A 15,320-nucleotide genomic window follows, 5' to 3' on the forward strand; every position below is an offset into this window, starting at 1 on the left:
GTTTGAGCTCAAGCTTGCTTCCCTGGTTATTACACCGTGTGTTCCTGGAAAGCTATGCAAAGCATTGAATCTTCAGTTTGTTTGAGTACTCACTTAGCCTGAGTCTGCCTCCATGTTTTGATGTTCGTTCTTTGAAAAGAGCAACAGGAATAAAGTAATACGTTGTGCCAGAAACAGCAGAACCATGAAATGCCTCCCTTGCAAATCTACTGTTTGAATTCTGCACCAAAACATGGTTTTGATGAACGTCTGCTTCTCATCTGCCTGGATGAGGTTTACTGAGAAGTTTTATTTAAGATGGTTTCATGATAGACAAGTTGAGCATTCCTTATCTGAAATGCTTGGAACCAGAAGTATTGCATATTTCAGGAAAAAAATGGAGGGGGGATTTTGGGATACAGTACTTGCATATACATAATGAGCTATCTCGGAGATGGGATCCAGGTGTAAACACCAAATCCCCTTACCATATATACTCATGGATAAGTTGAGAGCAGGTTTTGGGGTCAAAAATATAGATTTCAGTATGACCCATAAGTAAGCTGAGAGTTATTCTGCAGAGAAGAAAAAGCAACAATGACACCTCAGGGAGGCCATACTCCACACCCATATCAGCCACTCACAATTTTGGAGTATTTTAGATTTGGGAATTCCAGATAAGCGATATGCAAACTGTAACACATTTCCAGATTCGCAAGCACAAATGGCAAATGGTAAGGAATGGAAGCAACTGTACACTGAATATTTCTGCCTCTATATCGGTGGTTCTCAGCCTGGGGTCCCCGGATGTTTTGGCCTTCAACTCCCAGAAATTCTAACAGCTGGTGCATTGACTGGGATTTCTGGGAGTTGTAGGCTAAAACATCTGGGGACCTAAAGGTTGAGAACTACTGCTCTATAGTCATATGAAGCTGAAGTTCTGTGATAGGATGAAGCATGTTATAGCCAATGTGAGAGCCTTTATGGTGTGCCGATGAAAATTCTCAACACACAAAGACCCAAATTTAGGTGATTATTCTTTACATTCCTGAATCCTTTCCCAAATGAATCTGAGTGATACACGTGGATGCATAAGTAAGGATGGTTCACTTGTGTTTAGAATGTCTTATGCTTTGTGGGTCCCTCTTTTGGGATTGATTCACACATACAAGTTTGCCACTTGACAATTTGGATGTGTGAATCACTAAAGACTGACAATCACTAAAGATCAAATGCCATAGATAGCACATCTCTTCTTTCAAACAATGCTTTGCAAGGGTAATGCACACATATTGAACTCACAGTGCACATATTGAACTGTGAGTCACTGACAAGTCAAGTGATCTACTAGAATAAACGCATCATCCCTTTGACTGAAATCTGAAGAGACAGTTTATCCAAAGACCCTTTTTGATTGCTCAGAATTATCAGACAGCTGTCTTATACAGTCATTGTGGACTCTGCAATAGCCATAACATTGTACGATTTGACTTTATGCTCCTTTCTTTTCATCTCTTTTTTTTTTGTTCAAAATTCCTCATAAAATAAGGAGAAAAAAAGTTTTTCCTCTTGTGTCTAACATGATGGCATGATTATAAGTTAAGAGCTTTTGCAGATGATCTAGTTTTCTTTTTGGAGAATCAGCAATTAAACATGGAAGACTTAATTGGAGAATTGAAACATTCAATAAACTGGCTGGCTTAAAAATATATAGAGAAAATATGGTGTTTATGACTAAAAATCTTTCAAAAGAAGAAGAATTGCAAAGATGATTGGGTTTTTAAGAGCACAAAAAACATGAAATATTTAGGGATTAACCTAGTCAAAAGTAATTTGAAAAGACTTGAGAACAATTATGAGTTACAGTAGAGTCTCACTTATCCAACATAAACGGGCTGGCAGAATGTTGGATAAGCGAATATGTTGGATAATAAGGAGGCATTAAGGAAAGGAGACAATGGTTATTTCTAAATATATATAGATATAAATTTTAAATGCAGAAAGAATAAGAAATAGAACCAAGAAAAGAATATATATAGCAAAAAATGTTGGAAGGGTAATTGACATTGACTAATAGGAAAGAGCTTGGAAAGACATGGGGATTTTTTCGTATTCTAGCAATCTTAAAGAAAATTGTTGCAAAGTTCACTATCAATCGTATTTAAGCCCACAGATACTAGCTAAAATATATAAAACCAGGAAAGACTATGCTGGAAATGTGAAAAAAAGGAAGATGCACTCTATCCTTAATCATATGTTATGGAACTAAAGAGTTAAGAACAATTGGAAGAAGATACATAATACAATGAATAGTATTTTACAATTTGAGTTTCCACCAAAGCTGTATCTTCTCAACATGATAGATGTACAAATCAATAAACCTACAAGGAGAATAATTATGTATATGTTTACAACCGCAAGGATAATATTGTCCAAAAAAATATATGGAAAAATAACTGAAGTAACTTCCATCTATGATTGGCAACTGAAATTAAGAGAAGCCATGGAAATGGACAAATGAACTAGAATAATGAAAGAGCTCTCTAAGCAAAGTGTGGAAAGAGTGGGAGAAAGTAGAGAAATATTTTAAGGAATAACTAGTCTGTGTAAACAAAAATAAGCATTGCATATTTTACATTTTCATTTTTAACAAATGGAATGCATGAAGACTTAGGAAGAACCTCTACCTCAAAGGGAGGGAAGGAAGTCGTATCTTAGTATTTATTTAATTGGACGATGTTATGTTTGCTTGGTTTGTGTGTGTCTTTTCTTCTTTGTATTTTATGGTGTATGTTTTTTTCCCTTTTTTCTTTCTGAAAATCAATAAAATATTATTTAAAAAACAACATGATGGCAGCTGTCTGCCAGATCCAAGAGGTAAAGTAAACCGGTTCGCCCTTCCCAGCTCCAGCTTAAAATTCCTGCTCCTGCAGCTGTTCTCACTTTTGCAAATAGGGATATGGTATCAGCAGAAATCATTCTTCTCTGTCCTCAAACTGAGTGTGCAACCCTATGAATGAGAGAGCTCCAACCAAGATCCAAGATCCCCAGTTATTAACTACGTTGCTCAGGTTTTGCAAACTCTGGGCCATGGCTTTCTGAGTGAATCCACCTATAGTGCTGTCATCATTTTGTATTCCATTCTATTTTACTGTGCATTATCATTGTTTCTAATGAATTGCGTCAACTTACAGCATTATACAATAGAATCTCGGTTATCCAACATAAACAGGCTGGCAGAATGTCAGATAAGTGAAACTGTTGTATAATAGGGAGAGATAGCCCTCCCCTCGCTCACCCGCCCTCCCTCACTCACTCACCAGGCCAGGTCCTGGTTCTGCCGCCGCCGCCAAGACCCAGCCCAGTGATGAGTGAGCGAGGGAGGGCGGCAAACGTGGCAGCAATGACAGAAGTGGCAGAAGCAGGATCCTGGCTGCCTCTTCCAGGCTCCTGCTTCTGCTACTGCTATCGCCTTTGCAGACTTCCCTCACTCACTCACTCACTCATCCGCCCTCTTTTTCCCTCTCCCTCCTCCTCACTAAGACCTATTGGGACTTAGTGTTGGAGTGTCAGATGAGCGGAAGTCAGATAACCGAGACACTACTGTACGTCCAAAGTATGGTAGCTTCAGTTTAGTCATCTTTGTAGGGAGTGTTCAGGTTTGATAGTTTTCCAAGATCCCATAATTTTGTCTTTTTTGCAATTCAGGTATTTGTATGACTGCACCACCACATTTCAAATTAGTTGATTTTCTTCTTATTTTACCTGCCTGTAGAAAATAATAACAGACAGAAATCTTCCCAGTACAGTGAATCCTATCCTTCACATCTTGTTATTTTTAATTTGTATATTAGGAGATTATTTTTAATTATGACATATACTCATATATTGAGTTGATCTCATGTATAAATAAAGGCCAGCTTTTGAAGCCAAAGTTGTGGATTTCAAAATGATCCATAGATAAGTCAGGGGTCATTCTACAGCGGGGCAAGTCCCAATGCCACCTCAATATCCCAGCTGCCTATATCCGCCATCATTATTTTCCTGCCTGGACATTTAAAAAGGCCTGAAGCGATGCCATTGGTGGGGAGATTAGGGGGGGGGGTTGGTGCTTCTTTTGGGTTCTCCTGGGACAGCTCTTGCCTTTCACTACTCAGAGAAGATGATGGGTTCTTTTTTGAATTAAGATGGGTAAGGCAAAGATTTTCCCCTGACGTTAAGTCTAGTCATGTCGGACTCTGGGGTTAGTGCTCATTTCCATTTCTAAACTGAAGAGCCAGCATCCGTAGACACCTCCAAGGTCATGTGGTTGTCATGACTGCATGGAGCGTTGTTACCATCCCATCGGATCAGTACCTATTGATCTACTCACATTTGTATGTTTTCGAACTGCTAAGGGACAACACTTTTATTAACCCATGGATATGTCTACTCATTTTAGTTGATTTTTGACTAACATTTCTCAAATTATACATGGGTATATAGGGTAAACTTATCTACCTGCCCTGGGTCTTGTACATGTATTTATGCATTGCACAAACTTAGCTGCTCTGACCAGTAAAACCTGGGCAGACATCTATCCTCCTTAACGCCATTTTCATCTTCAAACAAGCAATTTAAAACAGTAATGCATGAATGCTAGCATTTGCCGGAGTTTGGGGTTTGCTGGTTGTCTCAATGTGTCTATTAAGTAATCTTAAGATCCCTGGAAAAGCAACAGCAGCAGAATGAGTGAAATGCAGCTATTCATCCACCCGCTAGCGAGGGATTGTTTTTCTTCTGTATACACGCAGGCATACACAGAAAGCGCTTGTTGCTCTCGTCATAGCAGGGAGGCTGAACAGCTCGGCCAGCTTGCTGGGCTTTCATTGAGCAGACTGTATTGTGTTTTGGTGGTGCCTATTCTTTCTTTTCTCTTGCTTCAGGACTGGGTGTACTCTGGTATTTAATGTATGGCATTATAGGGGAATATGGAGAGCGGCAGTGCATAGGCTGCAGGCTTAACAGGGTTCCTTTACTGCCTCTCCTTCCCTCAACATGCTGAATACTTGCTCTGTTCAGGGAGCAATGGAGGCCAACAGAAGCAAGAATCGGAACGCTCTGCTTATTCATAAGCCCCTTCTGTGTTGTTGGCATTAGATTATCCCATAGGCAGCTGATTCCATGTCTCATCTCCACTTTCTTTCCTCTTGAGGCTGTTTTGTTGGGTCTCCCTGAGGATGCAGTTAGGCACAAAACCAGGTATATTTCCAGTCTTGTTCTGAGGGGCACCTTTCGATTTAAAACAGAGATTGTGTGGGGTGGACAATTAAGGATTTAGAAGCAGCAACAACCCCAGTGTGTTCAATTATGATTAATTCACATTAGCTTATCAAGTCACAGCAGCCAAAGGTCATATTTATCTTCTGGAGATCCTCGGCTGCATGGCCACCGGCTGAGATGCCTCCTATGTGACTCTTGACAGTTGCTGCTCTCTGCATGAGTCACATGAGGAAAACAGATTATAACTGTAGGTTTCACTGTAGAAAATACTAGCTGCATGCAGAGTCCTGGGAGCAGTAACCAGTTGTTACATTTCCAACCACCTTGCCTGCTGAGATGGGATGATGGAGGTTGTAATCTCAATTGTCTACAGTCCACCAGTTTAGTGGAGGAAATTGCAATGCATCTGAAGCTGCTGACTGGCAGCATGTTCCTTCGGTATTAAGGAAAATGAAATAGAGTCCTTTGGTATCTGAAGGGTAAATATATATATAATTTAACATAAACCATTGTGAATTACACTCCCCTCTCTAGCAGATGCATGGTCTGCTATTTTCACTTGATAAGTGAATACAATAAGGAATGCCAACTAGCACTGACATTGCATAGATCTGTTGAAATGGACTATAATCCAGGAGACACCTTAATAAGTTTATTTGTCAAATGCATTTGTTTATCACCTTTTGAATCACCAGGGCCCCTGAGGCACTATACAATGGGCAAAAACATTTCAAACTTAAAATAAATGGTTGAAAATTATATAAAAAAGAAATTCCTCTTTAAAATATTTCTAAAACCACAGACAATTAGAAAACAGTTAAAACGTATTACTGGTATTATTTAACAGGATAATCTAACAGACATTTTTTTCTGTTCCAGATTATTAAGAGTTACTTTGCAAAATTTAAGTCAAAACAATCCACCATGGGGCACTTAATACACACATTGTGCTGTAGTATTCTACTAGGATGTTTATATTGGATGCCCTCTTCCAATCTTGGATAAAATAGGAGTTATGCATTAGTGTCAACTGTTAATTGGCATTTTTAGACCAGAACCTGGATGTGCCCAAAGTTTGGCTGTGGTAAATTGTCCCACTGCTCCATCTAATGGGGCAGATCAAATTTCAGTCTTCAATGAGCTGGATGGAAAATGTTAATCATTGTGCACTGAAAATCAATCCTGTCATGCATGGCATCCAATGGCCACCTGAACTTACAATTCAAGCTGAACCAATGTCTCCCCTAGTTGAAATTGTATGTTGCCAACAAAATCAAGGAAAGCACAGTAATAGCCACAAAGTCAATATAAATATTGCAGGGTTTCTTAAAAACATTTTCACTTGTTTGTGAAAACGAGTGAAAATATTTTTTAAGAAACTGCAATATTTATATTGCTTTTTCTGATATGACTGCCATTCATTTAAGAAACTGTGGCCAAATAGATTTTGGAATCCTCTGTCCATACTACGTGTTTCTGGGGAAAAAAGGGAGTATAACAGACAAAGATGCCCCTTGTTTCCCCATCTTCCTATTCAGGGTGAAATATGGAAACTCATAGCAAGCAGAGGCTATAAGAAGCTGACTAAAATAGCTACAAATGCTGTACACATGCTGCTCGACTGTGGAAACTCCCCTAATACAAGCACATCCATGCTTCACCCTTATTCCACCTCCCATGCTTTTGCTGTCCATCTCACGCCCAGGTCCTCTGTGTATGTATACAAACATGTTCTTTTGCAATAGTTTATTTTAACACACTAAAGTATGCGGTTGGACAGAAGCCAGTGAAGGGCAAGGGAAAGGCAATGCAACATTCCCGCAAGTGCTACTACGTAGTGAATGGCTTCGAGGAAGCTTCTTATCACCTTTCATCCACAAGCAGTAAGCGGTTTAGCGTCTAGAATAGATATGTCTATCTTTTGGTTTAGCTGCCTTTGCAGGAATTGTGTTTTTTTTTTAGTGGTATCCCCAACTGTATTTGTCATTGCCTTTTGGAAATCTTTCTGTCTTGCTTAAGAATGAAAAAGGAGATAGCAAACTGAAAATTGCTAGTAGTACAACTCAGTCATGTACACACAAAAACACATAAAATCCCACTGACACTGCACAACAATATGAGATGGAGAGCTTCTCAGTTATATTGTTTGGTCTAGCAACAGAGGAGATGCCAGGAGGATGTATCAGCTTGAATTTTTAATGGTCAGTTATATTTCCAGAAATTTGCTATTAATTTATTTGGATCAATTTCCCTGTTTTCTGAGGTTGTAATGGCCATTGGCAATAAACAATAAATGTGATTGGTTGTTATTTTGATTAATATAGTATATCAAACAATTTGAAAGGTTATTATCCTAAATACTATGATTATAGCTGCTTTTAAAAAAGGAATTAAAAAGCATAGATAGCTTGGACTATATTAACTGGGAGCAAAATCATTTAAGTACCTCCTTTTATATTGCCTCTAGTCCACAACTAAAGGAGGAATCCATTCATACCCTGCACAATCAAGAAATACTCAGTTTAAATCACTACCATTTAGAATAATATTGTTGTGTGCTTTCAAGTCATTTCCACATTATTTATTTATTTATTTAATTTATATACCGCGCTTTTCCCCCAGGGATTTTATGGCAACCCTAAAATCTGTGAAACCCACCCAAGGACATCAGTGAATTTCTGTGATTGAATGGAGAGCCGAATCCTGATTTCCAGAGTCCTAGTCCAATGATCAGGATGTCCCGGTGGCCCAGGGGGTTAAACTGCTGAGCTGCTGAACTTGCTGACCAAAAGCTTGGCAGTTTGAATCTGGGGAGCGGGGTGAGCCCCAGTTTCTGCCAACCTAGCTGTTTGAAAACATGTAAATGTGAGTAGATCAATAGGTACTGCTATGGCAGGAAGGTAACGGTGCTCCATGCAGTCATGCCGGCCACATGATCTTGGAGATGTCTGTGGACAACACTGGCTCTTCGGCTTAGAAATGGAGATGAGCACCAACCCCCAAAGTCGGAAACGACTAGACTTAATGTCAGGGGAAAACCTTTATCTTCCAGTGATCAAAACACGACACCATGCTATTCCACAGTAAAATATCCATCTCAGGTTTTTAAAGCACAGAATAACCACTAGGTTCAAATATGCCAATTCATTCCTTGTCTGTGTCAGCAGTTCTGTATTGTGAAAAGGGTCTGCTGCTTTAGAGCCAAAAGCAAGCATAAATGTAGGTTTGCTCTCAGGCCATATGTCATTTTTAAAGAGATCCCTTTGGTTACCTAATTGTGTATACTGTTCTCAAATCCCAAAGCAGGAATGGATGCAGAGATATTTTTAAGATAGCTGGAAGCAGTCCCCGAGTTATAAGCATCTGAGTTACAGAAGACTCATAATTAAGAATGGAAGCAAGTCAACAGAAAATAAGAGAAATCTTCCCCTCGGAAGGGAAATTCACTCCTGAAAGAGTTATCATGGGGAAAAGGTGTCTCCACTGAAGCTTCCTCACCAATCCTTGTTTCCACAACAAGTCAAACTTTTCAAAATCCAGCTATCACAGGGACAGAAAGTAAGGTGAAATCTTCTGAATAGGGGCACAGACAACAAAACAAATACCACAGGGATATTAACCCTTCCCTATGATATTCAAAGACCCGCCCCCTCTCTTTCTGTATGTGTGTGTGTATGTGTATCTATCGATATTTATCCATCTATCTATCCCTGGAGGTAGATTTCTTTCACTTCCTATTGTTTCACCTTGTTCTTAACTATGAGTTGTTTGTAAGTCAGATGTTTGTAACCTGGGCACTGACTGTACAAGTACACATGCAGATACATACAAAATATACTTTACATACACAAAATAAAATATCTAACTGATATTGACCACCAGCCAAAATAAGCCCACCTCAGAAAGGTACATAAAAATTGACTTCTTGCCCTATAATACCTAGAACCAAATCTAAACATTTCTCGAATGTTGCAACTAATTTCAAAGTACTTGTCTTCTATTTTTTTTAAAGTTCATGTATATCAATCTTCAAAATGGGTGAGCATTATCCTTTCTTCTCTCTTCTTTAGAAAACTCAAAAACAGTTCTCAGTTCTTCAAAGGTTTATCCAACGTATTTTTTAATGGATCAATTGTCCATTTCAACCATTTCAAAGATCTTCAAAATCCAGTGTTATTTTCTGGGGAGGTTTGTATCCCATCTGCAGGTTTGGCTTTATACAGGGGTTGTAGTAAATTCTGTAGAGGCACTGTCTGTGTTAAAATGGTTCAGACATCTGAGCATCTCTCCATTTGCTACTTTGGAGCTGGAAGGTCAAGCTTCAGGGAGAAAGTAGCAGCATGGCTTCTGTGAAGGATGACTTTCACGCCATTTCCATAAATACAAAAATAGATCTGTCTAAATTGGCGATACCTATGAACATGACTTTTTTTCTTCCAAATGTTTCCAAACTGTTGAGTGGTCTGTTACCTTCATAGGCTTCCCAGAAACACCAGGCTAAATATTTTACTTAGGAAAAAAGGATGCTGGGCTAGAGACAGAGAGAGAAGTGAGCCCACTGGGAACTACTAGTGGGAGAAAGAACTCTAGTCTGTTTGAGGCAAGTGTGAATGTTGCAATTGGCCACCCTGATTAGCATTAAATAGCCTTGCAGCTTTAAAGCCTGTCTGCTTCCTGCCTGGGGAATCCTTTGTTGGGAGGTGTTAGTTGGCCCTGATTGTTTCCTGTCTGGAATTCCCGTTTTCTGAGTGTTGTTCTTTATTTACTGTCCTGAATGTAGAGTTTTTACATTGCAACATTCACACTTGCCTCAAACAGACAAGAGTTCTTTTTCCTACCCTGGACCTTCCACAGATATATAAACTCACTTACCTAGTTTCCTACAGACCCCACAACCTCTGAGGATGCCTGCCATAGATGTGAGTGAAATGCCAGGAGAGAATGCTTCTGGAACATGGCCATACAGTCCGGAAAACTCACAGCACCCCTATGATTCTGGCCATGAAAGCCTTTGACAACACAAGATCCACATTTGTGTGCAACAAGCTGAATTGCTCTTCCATCTATCTTAGTATTTTTCAGTTCTAAGCCCTCCATTTTTTCTTTATTTTATCCTGTTTCTTTTCTAATTTTGTGTTATTTGATTTTAAATCTTTTATATCCTCATGTGTTTTTCTAATTTCTTCCTTCAATTGGCTATTTTCATCCTTTATTTCTTTTCTCATGTCCAACATTTGCTTATTATGCTCTTCCGAGGTTTTTTGGGCTTCTTTTTGGTGTATATCCTGTTTTATTGACAATTTCTGAATTTCCCTTAAAATATCTTTCATGCTCATGTCCTCTGAGGGTCTTCTTCCCAAACCTTTGTTGTCCTTGATATCTTTTTCCATTTTCAATTTGGGACCAGCCATATTTTGTTTTATTCAAGTTTGGTTGCTAATTCCCTCTTTGTGGGATCTTGGGCCAGCTCCTTGGTATATTTATTTTCTCCGGTACTGTCTCTTTAAATCTGTCAGTCCATCCCTTTATGCAATCCTCTTCTATCCTATGAATTGCTCTTCCAGAAGTGCGATGCCACTTGTAAATCAGGGTTGGGAAGGAATGCATCCCTTGTACTTTTTAAACATTCATTTTTATCAAAATTCCATATACATACACTTAACATAGAATAAATCAGATAAAAACACACATGGCAAACTACATTTTAAAAATATTCATAAAAACTGCAGTGTACTACACTACTAGTGCCCTGTACTACAAACTATATATACTAGAACAAACAGTATATACAACTACATTAATAATACATGTAGTTAGAGTGTGACCTCTAACTATATTCTGCAGTTAATTATTAAACATCTATCTCTCTCTTCTTAATTTAAATTATTATATGTCATTATAAATTTAATTCATGTTAATAGTCTTAACCGGTGGTCATCTTATCAACCTCATTCTTTCTCAAAAAGTCAATGAAGGGTTTTCATTTCCTTCAGAAAGGTAGTTCTCATTTTGATGGTGCTTCCCATGTCTCGTTTTTAATGTGGAAACACATGAGAAGGTCTTAACCAATGTACATTTTTCTTCTTCTAGTTATTTATACTCTTCCGTATTTATTTCCTTTTGGTTAAACCTTCCACTTTTTAAAGTAAGCTGTCACGCCTTTAATGGCACATTTATACACTAACTTTCTCTTCTGCTTTTTTGGGGGTACTTTTTAATCTGAATTAAAGATTCTTCCTCAGCTTCTATTATGATGGTGTTAACTACTGTAAGCTCTTGGCTACTGTATCTTGAAGAGGTCTGACCTTTTTGTCCCTTCCTGTCAACTTCCTTTGAACTAATCTTCTCTTCTGAGCCATTTCCTCTTTTAAGGTTAAATAGAATGGTACTTTCTGAGAAAGTTACCAAGTCATGTGAATGTTCAACCGGACAGCATTGTGGTCATAACTTCCAAGTAATGTAACCAAATTTACATGCCTCACACATCTTTTGCCTCTTGCAAACTCTGAGAAAGGCACTGTACCGGCTGGTAGAATTCGGAAGGAGCTCAGCTGGAGCTGGAGAAGAGCTGTATTGCCAGACCTAAGAAATAGACCCTTTGCACATTGAGTAAGGCCTTTAAGGTTGCAAGGGCAAATGTTGCAGCAATAAAATAGGCTCTTGGTGTCCCCTGGGATTCAGCTCCAGGACCTCCCATGGATACTAAAATCTGTGGCTATTCAAGTCCTGTTATATACAATGGTGCAATAAAAGTGTGACTCTTATATAAAATCACAAATTCAAGGAATTTGTGTGTGTGTTGTATTTGTATGTGAACACAGAATCTGTGAATATAGATTGTCCTGAGCAGCCCAGGCAGAAAGGTCCTGCAGTCAAGTGCTGTATGGAACTTTGGGGACAGTGAATCCCTGCCAAATATAATTTCTACTTTTGAGATATACATCTATATCTATAGCTATACAGGGAGAGGGATTTAAAGTGATTTAAACCTGAAGACACAGGTCCGCAGTCTGGGGGTCCTCCTAGACTCCACTAATTCTGGAGGCCCAAGTGCTAGCGGTGGCCAGGAAGGCCTTTGCACAATTAAAAATTGTGCTCCAGCTGCGACCGTACCTTGAGAAGCTGGACTTAGTCATGGTGGTCCATGCCTTGGTTACATCCCATTTAGACTACTGTAACAGGCTCTATGTGGGGCTGCCCTTGAAGTGTATCCATAAACTTCAGATAATTCAGAGATCTGCAGCCAGGTTATTAACAGGTGCTGGAACCAGGGAGCATACTACCCCACTGCTAAAACATCTGCACTGACTGCCAATTCTTCTCTGTGCCTGATTAAAGGTGCTGTTTTTGACCCTTTAAGCACTAAATGGTTCAGATCCTACTTACCTATCTGACCGCATCTCCTCATATCAACCTGCCTGAACGTTAAGATCTTCTAGCGAGACCCTCCTCTCATTGCCGCCACCATCGCAAATGCAGTTGGTGGTGATGAGAGAGACAGCCTTCTCGGTGGCCACTCCAACTCTTTGAAACTCCCTTCCCAAGAAGGTCCCTGACATCTTTTAAAAAACAACTAACGATCTGGGTTGTTGTATGTTTTTCGGGCTGTATGGCCATGTTCCAGAAGGGTTGTTGTATGTATTCCGGGCTGTATGGCCATGTTCTAGAAGTATTCTCTCCTGACGTTTCGCCCACATCTATGGCAGGCATCCTCAGAGGTTGTGAGGCATGGAGAAACTAGGCAAGGAAGGTTAATATATATCTGTGGAGAGTCCAGGGTATGAGAAGATTTCTTTGTCAGTTGGAAGTCAGTGTGAATGTTGCAGTCAATCACCTTAATTAGCATTTGAAAGGTTTGTCTCTTGCCTAGAGGGCATCCTTTGTTCAGAGTCATTAGCCATCCCTGGAGCTCCTCTGCCCTCAGAGAGTTGCTTCCCATCTACTTCAAAGTTGCTTCCCATCTTCAAAGCCCTAACGGACCATGCGCAAATAATCTGTGGACCTCACCTCCTCCAAGGTGAACTCAACCACCTAAACTGGGCTCTACAGGCCAATGGATACTCCACCACAGACATCAGAAGAGCTGCAAGGCCAAGAACAAGCCACGAGAGTCAAGACAAAGATCCACCCAGAGGAAAAGTGTTCTTACCATACATCAAGGGAACCACTGACCGCATAGGCAAACTGATGCACAACCTACAAAGCATCTACAGACCCATAAAGAAAATCCAACAAATGCTACAGTCAGCGAAAGACAAGAGGGATCCTCTCTCCTCTGCAGGAGTCTACCGGATACCATGCAGCTGTGGACAAGTCTACATAGGGACCACCAAATGCAGCACCCAAACACGGGTCAAAGAACATGAAAGGCACTGCAGACTAATTCAGCCAGAGAAATCAGCCATAGCAGAGCACTTGATGAACCAACCTGGACACAGTATATTATTTGAAAACACAGAAATGCTGGACCACTCCAACAACTATCATGTCAGACTACACAGAGAAGCCACTGAAATCCACAAGCATGTGGACAACTTTAACAGAAAGGAGGAAACCATGAAAATGAACAAAATCTGGCTACCAGTATTAAAAGAAACCTCAAAAATCAGAACAGTAAACAAAAAGCAATACTCTGAAAACAGAGGATTTCCAGACATGAATCAATCAAGGGCAGTTAACGACTCTAAACAAAGGATGCCCCAGAGGCAGGAAGAAGACAGCAGGTAAGCTTTTCAATGCTAATTAAGGTGATTAACTAAAACATTCACACTGACCTCTCTCACCCTAGACTTTCCACAGATATATATTTACTTCTTTGCTTAGTTTTCTCCATACCTCACAACCTCTGAGGATGCCTGCCATAGATGTGGGCGAAACGTCAGGAGATAATACTTCTGGAACATGGCCATACAGCCCAAAAAACATACAACAACCCTGTGATCCCAGCCATGAAAGCCTTCGACCACACAGCTAAAGATCTTCCTGCTTGCAAAAGCTTATGATGAAGATATGACAGAAAGGCTAGATTTTATTGAGATGCTGTAAGATCACCATCTCTCTTAATTGAGTTGCTTGCAATAGCTGCATTAGACATATTTTTAAATATAAATTGTTTTAAATTTACTTTTACAGGTTATTGTTTATATATATATACTAGCTGTGCCCGGCCACGCGTTGCTGTGGCAAAGTGGTGGTGGTATTGGTTAAAAATTGTTGTGTAATTTTTATTTGACTTTATTTGCATTTTTTATTAATTTTATTGTAAGTTATATTTTTATTTATTATATTTTATTATTTTCTTGTATTATTTTTAGTTATTTTCTGTTATTATAGTATTTTATTGTATTAATATTTTTAGTGTTTTTTATTGTTTTTTATTGGGTTGCTAGGAGACCAAGTTGGAGGAGCTTAGCCTTCTAACTGGCAGCAATTGGATAAAAGCAATTATTCCTCTCTCTCTAATTAGGACTTTATTTTTCTTTTCTTTTTGTTGTATCAACCTAGAGGCGTGGATGATGGGTTGTGTTGTCAAATTTCGAGGTTGGAGGGCCTGTAGTTTTGTTGTTTTGTGGGTCGCCATGATGCCATCACTCTTTTATATATATACTAGCTGTGCCCGGCCACGCGTTGCTGTGGCGAAGTATGGTGGTATGGGAAATAAAGTATTGAGGAATTGGTGGTAGTTAAGGTCAAGGGTAAAGGTTTTCCCCAGAGATTAAGTCCAGTCGTGTCTTACTCTGGAGGTTGGTGCTCATCTCCATTTCTAAGCCGAAGAGCCGGCGTTGTCCGTAGACTCCTCCAAGGTCATGTGGGATGACTACATGGAGCGGCGTTACCTTCCCGCCGGAGCAGTACCTATTGATGCACTCACATTTGCATGTTTTCGAACTTCTGGGTTGGCAGAAGCTAGAGCTAACAGTGGGGGCTCTCTCCGCTCCCCCAATTCAAACCTGTGGCCTTTCAGTCCAGAAGTTCAGCAGTTCAGCGCTTTAACACGCTGCGCCATCAGGGGAATATACAATATTTCTGATTGGTTTTTTTTGTTTGTTGGAGGCAAGTATGAATGCTGCAATTAGGAA

The sequence above is a fragment of the Anolis carolinensis genome, chromosome 2 (genome assembly GCF_035594765.1).
Source record: "Anolis carolinensis isolate JA03-04 chromosome 2, rAnoCar3.1.pri, whole genome shotgun sequence".
NCBI lineage: Eukaryota > Metazoa > Chordata > Lepidosauria > Squamata > Dactyloidae > Anolis > Anolis carolinensis.